Source organism: Pygocentrus nattereri, chromosome 6 (assembly GCF_015220715.1).
Source record: "Pygocentrus nattereri isolate fPygNat1 chromosome 6, fPygNat1.pri, whole genome shotgun sequence".
NCBI lineage: Eukaryota > Metazoa > Chordata > Actinopteri > Characiformes > Serrasalmidae > Pygocentrus > Pygocentrus nattereri.
In genome coordinates, this window is record NC_051216.1 from 27818180 (window position 1) to 27832505 (window position 14326).

The 14326-nt window shown below is 40.8% G+C and overlaps 1 protein-coding gene across 1 annotated transcript in view; it reads left to right on the forward strand.

Moving 5' to 3' along the window:
- Positions 1-14326, forward strand: part of LOC108431486 (transmembrane protein FAM155A) — a 139127-nt gene that overhangs the window by 115315 nt on the left and 9486 nt on the right. The gene's annotated exons all lie outside the window — the stretch shown is intronic.

A 14326-nucleotide genomic window follows, 5' to 3' on the forward strand; every position in this document is an offset into this window, starting at 1 on the left:
CAGGGCTCTCAAGTTTTTAAGTTTGGTGGGAGTGAGATTTTTTTATGGGGGGGGGTCATCCATCGACCCAACAGCCCATTGACCCTCCAAGTGTGTTCAACTTAAAAGAGAACAAGTTTGATTTGATCAAATTTCACGGTTTATTTTATGACCTATAATTAAAAGTACAAACGGGTACAAGTACAAGCAAGAACAAAAACAAACAAAACAAAAACATAAATTTGCTTTTGGTTTCTGAGCCTTTTCCCAGAAGGAAATATGGCTCTTCTGTTTCTTCCCTGACATTCTAAATAAACGTATCCATGTTCATGACAGCTCTACGGTGACTAAACCAAAGTTATTCTACCCTATAATACCCAGAAAGACCCTATAAATACCCCAAAAGGTCTCTGACTAAACGAACATTTAAAACTTCGTCAGGCTCCAGTGGTGCCGTTCTCCTTCAGTTGTTCACCGACGTGTGTTAGTCAGAATCGAATCGGACAGGTCTTCGCGCCTGACACTCTGGCTGAAACTCCACCCTCTTTGACTAGATCTGCCAAACGACAGAGCGATCTATATTCTGATTGGCTCAACGAGAGTACTTTATAATATGCAACCGATGGATTGGCTGAATAGGGTGTGGTAACTGGGTAACTTCTCTGAGCACAGAAGCGCTGTGACCAGTGGCTGTGACTCGTTTGTAGACAGGGCGAATTCATTTTTGATTGGATTTTTTGCGTGAGACTTGAGAACAATGATATTAGTATTGCCAAAATGCTGCGCTTTTGTCTTGTTCCAATGCTCTAGGTTAGCACCAAGCTAACACACTAGCCACAAGCTAAAGTGCCAATCCTGATACAATAATACAGTATAATATGATAGTTTACATCCCTAGTATATAAATATTTTTGGGTTTAAAATTGCATCAATATACAGAAGCACAAGTTTGATTCTTTATCATTTATTATCACTGGTAATGTTTTAATATCTAAAGGTGTATTGAGCACAGTGTTAGACTAATAGGATACCAAAATGCCTGATTTGTTAGTTCACAAGACGATGCTAAGACCAAAGTTGTTGTCAGTGGGGTCACTGTTAGGAACATTTCAACAGTGGAGTGAATGACATCATCACCTCACACACATGAGAGCAACATTTGGTTCTTCGTCCAGGGAGGAATATGAAAAATTGCTACTTTATATTTTGCGTCTCTGAGAAGGCTCCTAATGTTTAATCTCTCCATCTATAATGTCTAATCTATCATTTTACGTTCTGGATAGACACATCTGTGGTATGTGAGGATAAAGTCTGTTTTGAGCCACATGATAAATAGGCATCAGTTAGATATAGAGAATAATAAATTTATTGATTATGTGGCTGTTGCTTTGTTCACTTCAAAATAAAATGTCTCACTAGATAAAAAAGAAGGTTTATTTTTTTGGAGGTAAAATCTGCAGTCAGAGGAAATGAATGGCAATGTATTTATCACAATGTCATCTTAGTACTTAGTAGTATTTAATATATCGCAAATCTTTCAAAATCACAATAGAATCGCGATTTACATTTTGCGATAAAAATGCTGTGGGACTCTTCTAGTGGGGCTTCTATTCCCAGCCCCTAAAAGATATATTCATTCTCTCTCTCTTGTTTTGCCCTGGTCTTGTATTTCTGAGCAGGCGGGCAGGGCTCTTTCTGCTTGGGGCCTAATCTTCAGTGTTTTTCTCTTATCTTGTCATTCTAAAGCCAGTCCAGATATTGATTCCCATTGTAAGGCAAGCCAAGGGGCTGACTGTAATCTTGACATATTATAGCCTTATTGAGTGGGTTTGGGCAGCGGTGACACCAGCCTGTTTGGACAGAGCAGACAAAACTATCAGTGCGGCCTCCTCTGCCTCTCCACACACTCTGCAGTGTAAAAGCAAAAACACAGGCCTAATATCAACGTAAGTAGAGCAGCTAATGCAAACACACAACCTGTAGACAGTAGCAGAGATGCAGAGGGAATAAATCTAGACTGGCTCCTGCTCGAGTGGGAGGATAAAACAGTGTGCTAAAACAAAGTGAAGTGGAAAAGGGGACACTGAACAGGTTTGGTGTGGCAGTGAGTTTGCACTGTTGTTGAGGGGACAAAACTGTAGTGAGAATGAAATGAATGATTCTCTATGATAAGCCAAACTATATCTAGGTAACTCTATTTATTAACACTCATTTCAGTATCATGTCTAACAATAAATTACATTACAGAACAATGTACAGATAAGTTAGCGGGCTAAGCTTTTCTTAATTTAGTCATTGACTGTTAGCTTGAAAAATTACAGGACCTTTCAGTGCTTGCTTTTGCAATTACACATTTCGTGTAATGATGAATGTTAAAGCATTCATATACAGCGAGTCCTCCTTAGCTTATAACTCCATACCAAATAGCTTCAGTGCTACCTATAGCATGGGCTCATCTGAAAATGCAGCTTCCATCGCTCAGATTATCTCCTTAACAACATGATAACCTGCATGCAGTGGCTACAAGTGTTCCCTGGTTTAATTAATGTAAACATGGTCTACGTTCGTATTGTGTCAGTTCTCAAGCTCATGTTTGTGATAAACATCTTATAAAGCCAGTTTAATCGGGAATAGTTTTCAAATGTAGTACTCTGCATGCTGTGCTTTACAACATTTCCTTACTGCTGAATAGAGGTGGATGATTTTTTCAAGTTTAATATCACAATACATTAAATATATATTGTTGCAATAATGTCACAATATATATATTTTTGTGATGTCTGATAAATTGGAACAGTAGTGCCGTGTTTAGAAAATGTATTTAATGATTTATATTTAATAATTCACACACTGTGCCAACCTGAATTCAATTAACCAGCTCTCTTTGTAATCAAACATGCAGCTAGGAAGTGTTTATAAGTACTGACTCATAAATGATGTCTATATATGTATGATACACTCAGAAAAGCATATAGTGTCATACTGTGGTGTAATTTATCATGATAACGTTAAAAACTGTATATTGCTCAATGCTTCTGCTGAACTTGTTAGTCTGTCAGCAGGTAGCCTCAGATGATGGACATAGCAACAGTAACTAAGGGGGTGGGACTTGGAATTTTGCAAACTGTCAGTTACGTTTGCTTTCAATTTGCACTCTGACTTGACAGATTCAGATCTGCACCTTTTGTTCAGTATATTTTGATGTCAAGAAATTCAAAATGTGGCAAGAATATGAAAGATGGTTCTGTCTTGGAATTAAGACTATGCACACAGCAGGCCCTTTTCATCCAGTGCAAGTCATAATGAAATATCTCCCCTTCTAGTTACAAACACAATTGTGGTATGAATTGAAATTTTGTCATGTTTTTTTTCTGCTGTTTTCAAAGCGAAATAATTCACAGAAAAGTAGAACATGCTTTTGTTATTGTTGACAAAACATATGATGTGGGATTGGAGAGAATTACTAGAAGGCTAGTATAAAAATGTGTTTTTTATTCACATCAAAATTGTGTTTACTGCATATTTTTTGAGGATGATTAGAATCAAATGCCTTACCAGAACATCCCTGCACACCATGTGCCGTAATATTAATTGTGGTGTAATAAATAAACACCAATTTTAATGAATAAACGATTCCTTTAATTGTTCTATGAAACGTTATGTTGCTGTGAGGCCTTGGCGTGACTGAAGGTTTGCCTCGGTGTGCTCTGGCTGCATTTGATTTGGTCTGAGCTGTGTTTTAATATTTAATAAGCTGTGCGGTGTGTAATAAAGTTCTGCTTGTTGGTAATGGTATTTGCATGGCACGAGCGGTCCACATTAAAAGGTTTTATTAAAAGACAGGCTTTAGGAAGCAAACAGGGGTCAAACAACTTGCTTTCTCTCTCTCTCTTTCTCTCTCTCTCTCTCTCTCTTTCTCTCTCTCTCTCTCTCTCACTCTCTCTGTCTATCTCTCTCTCTCTGTCTCTCTCTCTCTCTCTCTTTCTCTCTCTCTCTCTCTCTTTCTCTCTCTCTCTCTCTCTCTCTCTCTCTCTCTCTCTCACTCTCTCTGTCTCTCTCTCTCTCTCTCTCTCTCTGTCTCTCTCTCTCTCTCTCTCTCTGTCTCTCTCTCTCTCTCTCTCTCACTCTCTCTGTCTCTCTCTCTCTCTCTCTCTCTCTCTCTCTCTCTGTCTCTCTCTCTCTCTCTCTCTCTCTCTGTCTCTCTCTCTCTCTCTCTCTCTCTCTCTCTCTCTCTCTCTCTCTCTCTCTCTCCGCCATCAGGTACAACTGCTCCTGTTCCTTCTTACTGCTGCTACCCACTCACTCACTGTTGTCCTATTTTTGTCCTTCCTCTCTCTCTCTGTCTCTCTCTCTCTCTCTCTCTCTCTCTCTCTCTCTCTCTCTCTCTCTCTCTCTCTCTCTCTCTCTTTCTCTTTCTACACCACCTCTGCTTTGTTCAGAACACTGTTATCTAGATCTGATGAGAAACAAGGTTACCTAGCTAACACCTGTGTGTACAACAGCTATGTTTAGTTTGAAATTTCCGTTGCTTAGCACACAGGTACCTGCAGTTCAGCAAGAAATCACTGCAACCCACTGTAAATCAACGTGCTTGGGTATTGTAGCTCTAGCTACATCATTAATGTGACTAAGCAGACAGCTAAGAGCTATTCTGTCCAGTTGGGAGGTTAATGTTAGAGTTACACTTTTTTGATAGTGCACTATAGATGCTTTATATATGCTCACTATGTCTTTAACATTATTTTTCTGAAGTTTGGCAAGTTTTAACAGACACAATATAACAAGTCCTACATGTTAAAATTGTTTTTGAAAACTGTGAATTATATGGTTTTCTTTGTTCAATGTTTTTATACTTTAAGTCCAATACAGCATTGGCATTATGCATGATGTGCTTAGAAAAATGTATTGTGACCTAATCTTAAACCTAATCCTAACCGTAAAGCTGTTGGTAAATGAGTTTTACTAGACGGTGTGTTCACAGTTGTCGCTGCTCCTTCTGTACTGTTACTATCAGGGGCAGGGGTTTAACTACAACTTTATGCAACATATATATATATATCCATCCATTTTCTAAGCCGCTTCTCCGTCAGGGTCGCGGGGGGATGCTGGAGCCTATCCCAGCAGTCTTCAGGCGGAAGGCAGGATACACCCTGGACAGGTCACATATATATATATGTGACCTGTGACCTATACCCATATGTATATGTATATGTGTGTGTGTGTGTGTGTGTGTGTGTCTGTGTGTGTGTGTGTGTGTTATGTACATGTACATGGGATTTGCCAGTTTATTTAGTTACATTTTAGCAGAAAAAAGTATGTATAAATAAGTTGAGCATAAACTGTCCATTCATGTCAAAGAAAAATGAAAAAGGCAAACATTGGTTGTTTTTCTATAACAACTTGAATGTGTCTTATGCTCACAGACTGGTATAGGCTGCTTAAATATCTCATCGTTTTCAGTTACAGCCTCTAATGTGTGTATTACTAGTGTACTGTATTGCTGTAGATATTCAGTGTTTATCACTGCAGAATGTACTGTGAGCTGGCTGCTTGAGCTAGATTCTAATTAGCTTGTGTTCTTTGGTGCAGTAACGCCTCCAGTCGAGCTGGGCTTTGTTTATTTCTGCTATTCAGGCTGGTTATGGTAATTTGTGGCGTTACAGGGGATCACTGGTGCGCTAAGCTCAGCCTGTTTGCACTGAGCTTTCATAAATTGCAGTTTTCCATGCAACAGTTTAGTATGTTTGGCCTGATCTTGTGGATAAGTCTCTTGGGGATGTGCAAAGAATTGTGCTTTAAATGCATAGATATATTTCTGCAATGTTAATGTTTGTTATTTCATTATTATAACATTATGACTGCAGTGTATTTGTTTTATTTCATACCCAAAGCATGCTATTCATATTTACCTTGGAGTTGTTTTGTCTGTCTACATGCCTTTAAATGAGACCAATGTAAAAAATAGGGATAATCTTTGCAGTTTCTCTGCTTCATGTCTCCTCCTGTCTCTTACTGATTTAATCGACTGTGGCTATGTGTGTGTGCGGCCGTCTGCAGGGCTGAAATTTGCGGCATGACCTGTGACCCTGGGTGTGTATTAATGCCCTCCCACTGCGGTGGATGCCCAGGGGATGCTCTAGCCCACATGTGTGTAACCCCCCAGCCATGACCCCTCAGCCCTCATATCCTCACGAGGCTTGACTCACTGCAGCTCTCAGCAGCAGTGACTCAGACTCTGGCCCGATCCTCTCTTCTGTGAGACTGGACTGATATTACACAGATGCCTATGCAGTTTCATATGACAAAGAAAACCACTCACATCGGCCCTTTGCCTCTCTTGTCTTTCGTACGAGGCCAGGCCCCTGTTTTGAGCCTCTGTAATGGTTCCGAATGGAGGACCTCTCACTGTCACAGAAAGAAGCAGAAATGAATGAGTAAGAGATGAGAGGGGCGTTCCAAAGTTTGACTTGAGGTTTAGGCTGCTGTTTCCCACTGAGGCCTTCAGAGAAACAGACAAAAGATAAAACACTGGGCACTGACAAGCCAGTGGAGGCTTTTAAAAACCAATACTGTGGCTGCAGAAAGGCCTTCCCTCAATTACGATGTTATTAGCCCCCTCATAATGGAATAATGCAATCTTCCAGGAGAGCTTAGCTAATGCCCAACAACAGCAAGTTAAACACAGATAAAAGCGCAGGATGAAAGGAAGAGTGATCAGGAGATAGAGGAAGAAAAAAGAAAGACAAAGAAAGAAAGAAAGAAAGAAAGAAAGAAAGAAAGAAAGAAAGAAAGAAAGAAAGAAAGAAAGAAATGCAAACAGACAAACAAAAAACAAATGACAGTGAAAGACGTAAGGGTTGAGGGAAGGGAAGAAAGAAAGAAGGACATAGGGAAGGAAGGAAAGGAAGAAAGAAAGAAAGAAAGAAAGAAAGAAAGAAAGAAAGAAAGAAAGAAAAAGAAAATTAAAGAAAAGGAGGATAGTAGGAAGGAGGGAGGGAAGGAAGCGCACAACGAAAGAGGAAAGGAAAAGAAAGAAGAACTTTGGAAAGGGAAAGAAGAAAGAAAAAACAGAACAAAGGAATAAAGAAGAAAAGCATGAAGGATGGATGCGAAGGACGAAAGAAAGACAGAAAGAAAAAAGAGTAAGGAAAGAAAGAATGAAGGAAAGGTAGAAAGCCAGAAAGAGAACACAAAAGGAGAGAAAAAATAACAAAACAAAAAGAACTAAAAAGTGCCAGAAAGAAAGAAACAAACAAACAAAAAGAAAAAAAGGAGAAATGAAAGGAAGACAGAGACTGAATGATGCTGGGAAAAGCTGGCTTACAAAAGAAGAGTGCATGTGCATGACCCCCCCATTTCATTACTGCTTTGTGCAAGAAGCAGTGTGGTCATTCATCATATGTGGAGCTGGGCCAGGAGCAGTTTTAGTGCTGGCAGGCGGGTCTGGACAGGCCTGCTGGACTGTGGGCAGGCAGCTGTGGGGCTAAGGAAGTAGGCCACAATCAGTCTAACTCTCAGCCTCACTCCCACTGCCCCTCAGCCTTCTACTGCAGTCCCTCAGCTCCTCATACTAATGAGCTCACACCATCACACCAGCCTCAGCCTGCCTCAAACTGGGAGCAAAAAGTGACAAAGCTTTCTTTAAAGGAATACGCTGGTGTTTTTCAGCTCCACTCTGTCTGCTGCATCTGTAGTGTTCAATTTACCACAAAGAATAATTTCGATGTATGCTCCCGTACTTGGTGGCAGAGCAAAAAACTTAACTGAGTTAGCTCAGAACTCATGAAAGAAGCAGGTGCTTCAGTGTGTTTTGAGTCAATAGATTTTTGGTTCCGTCCCAAGTTCATAGGAAATTATTGTCTGTGGTAATTGACTACATGCTACAGATGCAGCAGAAGGATATTAAGTTGAAAAAACATCTGAGTAATTCTTTGAGAAGTGTCCTTGAATTTTTCACTTGTTTTCCTGGCCAGATTTACCTCCAGGGTTCAGCACTGGCAAGAAGCTTTTTTAGTACAATAAGAAAAGCGTCACTGATGCGTATCTGGCTCATGAAGTACTGTGGGACTGCGACAGGGCTAAATTTGATGTCTAAAGTAGCCCAATCGATAGATTAGCAGGGCCGTGGGGCTGCAGCACTGATGGAGGAGGCTCTGGTTGACACCTGTTCTGGTTGGAGTTTGTATGGGAGAGTTTGTGTGCCCTGCAGTAGAAAGGACAACAGCAGCACTGACATTGTCAGAATGAATGAGTTACTGCTGACTGGTGTGAAACTCCTCCAGCCTGGCTTCACACTAGCTCCACCTACTGGTCAGCCTGCCCACAACACAGGTATTTACAGCCTCAGTGGACCAAAACAAACAGAGTAAGAGACATGCCTGAAAACAGCCATGTAGCCACGTGTAGGCCCGATTGATGACAGGCTTACCCAGTCAAATGGAGTAATATTTAGTTATTTAGCTGAATTTTTTAAATAATTAAACTTGATCGATTTTCTATGTATTGTTATTATATTAAGGCCCATCCAAAATATTATGCTCCCTGCATCATTTCCAAATGTGCGAGAAAGGCTCGAAGGGGAATGAGAGGGGAGGCCTTCACCTGGGTCAAAAACAACTTGGATATCTTATCATTTCTATTATCAGTATTTACTTTCCATCTTTATGTGAGATTCACATTATATGGCAGTTCTTCATGTCAAACAAACATGCTATGATCAGGACAGAGCATGTGCACCTACCGAAGAAGTGCTTATGTAAAATTACAGGCTTTCATTATTTATTAATGAGGCTGTGGAGAGTTGCACAGCAAGCACACCTGCTGTCAGGGTTGTCAGGTCCACTGTTCTCTGAATTTGGTATAACTTAAAAATATAGTTGTGGTGGAAGATTGTAAAGTTACAACTCACTGTGTGCAAGGTATATTCCAATCAATTAATCCTGAAGTCTGGGTCTTTTGCTTAGCAACAGTTGCTATCTGCCTTTGCCTTAAGCCTTAAGTTCTTTTAATTTTCCACCCATTTTCAAAGCTGAAAAACATAGTTGTCAGTGGTCTTTCATTACTATGAAAGCTAACATGAAATAATATGGAACGTTAAAGCAAACATCTACTTTGGTGCTACGAATCATCAAAGGCAAGACATTAATGGTCCATCAACATTATTCAAGCCTTTTGTTGCAGTGTGTTGTAGCCTAGCATACTTGCCGGTTTGGGTTTTTATGCTGTGTTGTTTTTCCTCGTGGAAAGCCAAACGCTCTGGAGGCATCAGCAGACTGAGAGGGATGTCCAGCTGATAGAAACAGGCCTGAATAGCTGAGTTAAAGCACTGGCCTTCATCAAAGTGCAGCTGGGGCTCTGTGCACACACAGCCAGTCTCCCCGATCACTCACACTGTGTGTTTAGCACTGATAATGCATTTATACTCATCTGCCACTTTAGAGAAGACACCCCCCATCACCTCTCTAATGGAGCAAATGGAGCAGTACGCACGAGCAGAGAACGCATCGAGGAGGTCGTACTGCGGTCAGGCTGCAGTAAATACCACACACACGCACACATGAGAGTCTGTTAAGAGCAAATATAATAGTATGTGGAGTGCAGTCTTGAGTCATACATACGTACTGCATATCCTTTGACATTAGGCATTTTTATATTAAGAGTGTAATTTCATACTGTGTTTATGTGAGGGTTAAGTACAAGTGCATTCCAACATAAAGGAAAATGTCCCGTCATTGTAGGAAGCCCAGTAAATCAGGTAGCCTTTGTACCATGGTGTTGTATATGCAGTGTTTCAGCCCAGTGGCACTAAATCTTACACACTGCACTTTTAAATGCACATTGATGAAAACAGCCTATTTAATTAAGAGTAAAGAAAGGCGTTTCTCTTTTTCTTAAGAAAATGTAAAAATGAATCAGGATATAAATGTGTGGACTTCAATGAAAATATAAAATACGAAAAATAAGAAAAATGTAGGCTATGGGCCCTTAAAGTTCATTGTATTGGGAAGCAAAATGTCAAAACTAGTGACATTTATTGTAAACAGACCATCTCAATCTGTAATTTTATTTTTGGTAAAGTATTCTTTCAAAAAGAAGTCGATATGTTTCAGATCATTATTGTTTAAGCAATTTCTTTGCAGGCCTCTCCAGGTTTGCATCCAAAATGCCTTTGTACACTTCTTAGTTCATGAACCCATCAATGAACCCAGGTTCACAGACAGCATTGTAAGAAAAACCTCTATAGACTTTGATGTTTCTACGTCTTTTCTTACAGCACTCTCAGGGTTCTCTGTGTGGAATTGTTTTCCAGGCTATTTCACCTAAAGAACTTCATTAAGGTTTTCCAGTGGTTAGGTGTCGAAATCCTTTTCAAGTGGTCTTTATTGTCATTCCTCAATATAACTTGTATACATTGGAAAATGTTCTTCTTCAGGCCACATGGTGCAAAACACAACTGGAGCACATCACACAGGACTACATAGAGTGCAGATACATGACAGTGGGAAATGAGTTTAGAAAATACAGTAAATACATCAGACAATAACTATGCAGAACAATAAACAGTATATACAATGGATTGGCATCAAGCAGCATGTGAGTGATGAAGGGAATAGTGCAAACACTGGAGGTCTCATAGCAGATTAAAATACAATTTCAAGTACAGGTATGCAGTGAGGTTAAGGGGTGTGTGATCAGTTTATCATGAATGTTGGAAAGGGTCTAGATCAGTACACGTGTATGTTGGGAGGCATCAGTGCGTTACATAATGTGACTGCCTTGGGGATGAAGCTGTTGAGTCTGGTGGTGGTGGAACGGATACTCCGGTACCTTGTGCCAGATGGCAGCAGGGTGAAGAGTCCTTGAGAGGGGTCATCCACAATGCTAACGGCCTTAAGGACATAGCACTTGTGGTAGGAGATGTAGATTTTTTGGGCCACTCTATATAATACACACAGGAAATATATAGGCCTCTATGGCCTGAGAATGAATTAATACAAACCTGTGTGTGTGTGTGTGTGAGTGAGTGAGTGAGTCAGTCAGTCACTCTGTCTGGGTTGTCAGCACGTGTTTGAGTGTTTGAGTCATGAGTGAAGGTTGTGACAGTTTTTGCAGAGTGCAGCAGCGCACAGCTGTAGATTCGTCTGCAGGATAGAGCTAGGAACAGGAAGCAGACCTGCCGCAGGCCGTGTTGATGGGAAATATCAGCGATGATGGCACAGATTAAAAGTCTTGATGAAGGATGTGACATTCACGGTCTGATGGATCCATGTGTCTGCACTCCCCACCCAGTCTCAGCTGATCTGGTGGAATTAGCCTTTCTCTCTCTCGCTCTTTCTCTCTCCCTCTCTCTCTTGATGCAAGCAGGCTTGCCCACACTATGCTACAGCAAATGAGCTCAGGATTAATGTCATCATGTGCCAACTCCAAATGCCAACAGCATGCCTTCACAGCCACCCTCACACTCTCTGGGGCTTGCCTCGTGTGGAGTGTGGATTTGTGTGCATGTGTGCTTGTGCTCACTGTCTTTGGGCATTTTGAAGCATACAGCTCCTGTTCCTTCATTTCTAGCTGTACATTATATTAGCACGTGTAGTAGCTCAGAATTCAATGGGCCCATATGCTACAATGTCCATTTCTTTAGTTTTTTTCCTGAGGTCCATTTTTGATTGATACCATCCTGTTCAAAAAGACAAACAAAAGCAAAACAACAAACAAAAAGCATCTCATTTACACTGCGTAAAATTACATAATGTAGTGAATTATATAATGAAGAAATGCTCCAAAACTTATTGAAATACAATCTCATGTTTTTTTCCTTGTAGAGGACATGTTCAATAAAATCAATAAAACCTTTCATATGAGTGTACAGAACTGGGCAATATGAAAATATTTACTGTCATCATAACTTAGAGAAATACAATGGCTGTAGATGCACCACATCTAAATTTTATTTCAAAGAAACAGAGGAAAGTTTTTTTTTTTCCATGATATGGCCCCTTTAATATTTCTTCACAAACGCTTGGCCAAAAGCCAGACAAAGGCACTTGAGAATTAATACCCAAAGACAGTGCTGACCTTGCTGCTACGACAGGTTTCAGTTGCTGTGTGTTTGCTCGTTTTAAGGCGGCTGATTGTTTAATCATAAGTCATGTTGATTACGCTTTCAGAGCTCAGAAAAACTGATTTGATAAATATTAGCCTAGGCCAGCATTTTCTCTGTCTACACATCTACACTGCTGATGTGAGCACATTGTGATGTCCTCAGATAACTGTGACACTTCTGAAACATTTCACTTCTGAAAATCTGTTTGCCTTGAATGTCAATCAGGCCAACCTGGAACGACCTGGAGTGGAGGCTTTGTTTCTGCCCCTCTGTGTGATCTGTCATCCTCCGCTAATGTCTGCTTCACCCGCATCTCAAGAGGGATCCATTATGTGAACAGACATTAGCAAACGCCTGCTGAGAGGTTTGCTCCCTGACAATCTAATAAGCGCTTACAGGAGAATGAAGGCAAGAGCGAGAAGGAAATGTGTTTTTTAGAGAGTCCACACGAGTGACGCCACATAAATATTTCATCTCACCGGAGACGTGACATGATGTACAACCGTGTGATGTGCAGCCAGGCGAGACTCTGTGCTTAAGGCGAAGGCAGTGATTCATTGCGCTCATAATTACAGAAGTTGCTGTTTGGGAAAGAGCCGGGGATATGCCTCTGTTTCTCTGCTGACAGAAACATATTGTAGCAACAAGCTTATCGCATGACCACTACTGATAACTGCTATGAGTCAGAACCACAGAGACCAACAACGTTTGTTTATTGTATACTCTAAGCTCCCCCTCCCACCGTCTGCCTGTACACCTATCTGCCTATCTCTCTTCTGTGACGTGCTGAATGAAGATGAGAGAGGTAAAAGAGGAATGAATCAGCTCCATTAGTGGTTATGATGCATGAGGCATGGCGAGATGATGTAATGTGCTAGCTTAGCTGTGAATGATGGCCACTGGAAGAACCTGCCAGACATGCTCAGGCTTTCGGCTACAAAGTGCCATTAGTGCATTAGTGCTCATTCATCAAGCCTTTTAATGCTGACCAGCATATCAGATTGTGCTGAAAGGAAACTGTCAAAGCAAATGCTTTTAGTATCATATTTGTATTTCTTTTGTCTGAGTGGCTACATCAAGGACCATCATGCATCCATCAGTGCACATAACGACCACGGTGTTCAGGGCTGAACAGTTCACTGCTTGTTTACAAACGCCATCGTTTGATTGTTACATCCTTTAACAATGGTACATTTGTCTACATGAGAGACACTGTTTAACATCAGATGACCCTTGTCGAGCATTGGCTGTTTCCATCACAGCGGCCTTTCGCAGCAGTGAGCCGTCTCAGGACTTTAACTCCAACAGCATAACCTTCAACGCCTGCCTGTGTAAAAAGAGACGTCTCCACCACTTTGTTCTCCAAGGTTTGATGATTCACAGGCTGCCTGGAGTAACATCATGCATTTCCTTTTGTGAACTCTACACAGGTTTTGACAAAGGATATTTCAGAACATGAAGTCTACTGTAGTGGGGATCAGTCTAAACTGATCTGACCTAACACATTGTTGAGCAGGGCTTTAACATTGCAAAAACATGATGGTCAGCACTTATTTTCAGTGCTGAAACAGACGTACAACTGAAAAAGGTGTTTTTTGCTGGGGACTGTAGTACAGCTTGGTATGGTTACATATACAAAGCAGAACAATCCCCAGACAATTACCAGTGCCTGCTTGAATGTAGGTCTTCTCTTTAGCTTCTGGGGTTACATGATTTCTCACATGTTAAACGTAAACACAGACAAAAGTAGCAACAATGGAGGAGCTTCAAGGTCGGACTCGGGAATTGGTTTAATGTGCGTGTGACACACAGCAATTCTGGCTAGTTGGCATCTTTTTAAAATGGCAGTCATCTGGCTTCATTAACACCACATTCTGCATGGGTACTCAGGTACGGTACAGGTCACTTGGCAGTAGAATGATGACAAAATTCACAATTGTAGATTTGTAACTGAACTGGGCAATGTCGTTTGGCACAGGCAGTCAGTGCCACTTGGCTATAGATGGTTCTTGACTTGAATTTACAGTTCTAGGATAAAGCCTTTCCTTGGTATATAACCTTCATGTTATGTGAAGATTCTTTAAACTCTGGTTCCTTTATGTGATTGCTCCAAACAACCCTTTTTTGAGTCGAATATGTGGGCATAATGTACGAGGTATTGCACATGAAAGGTCTTATGTAAAACAGTAGGAAGGGGAGTACTGTATGTTGGAGAAGTGGAAAATAAGTGTATGTGCTACAGGC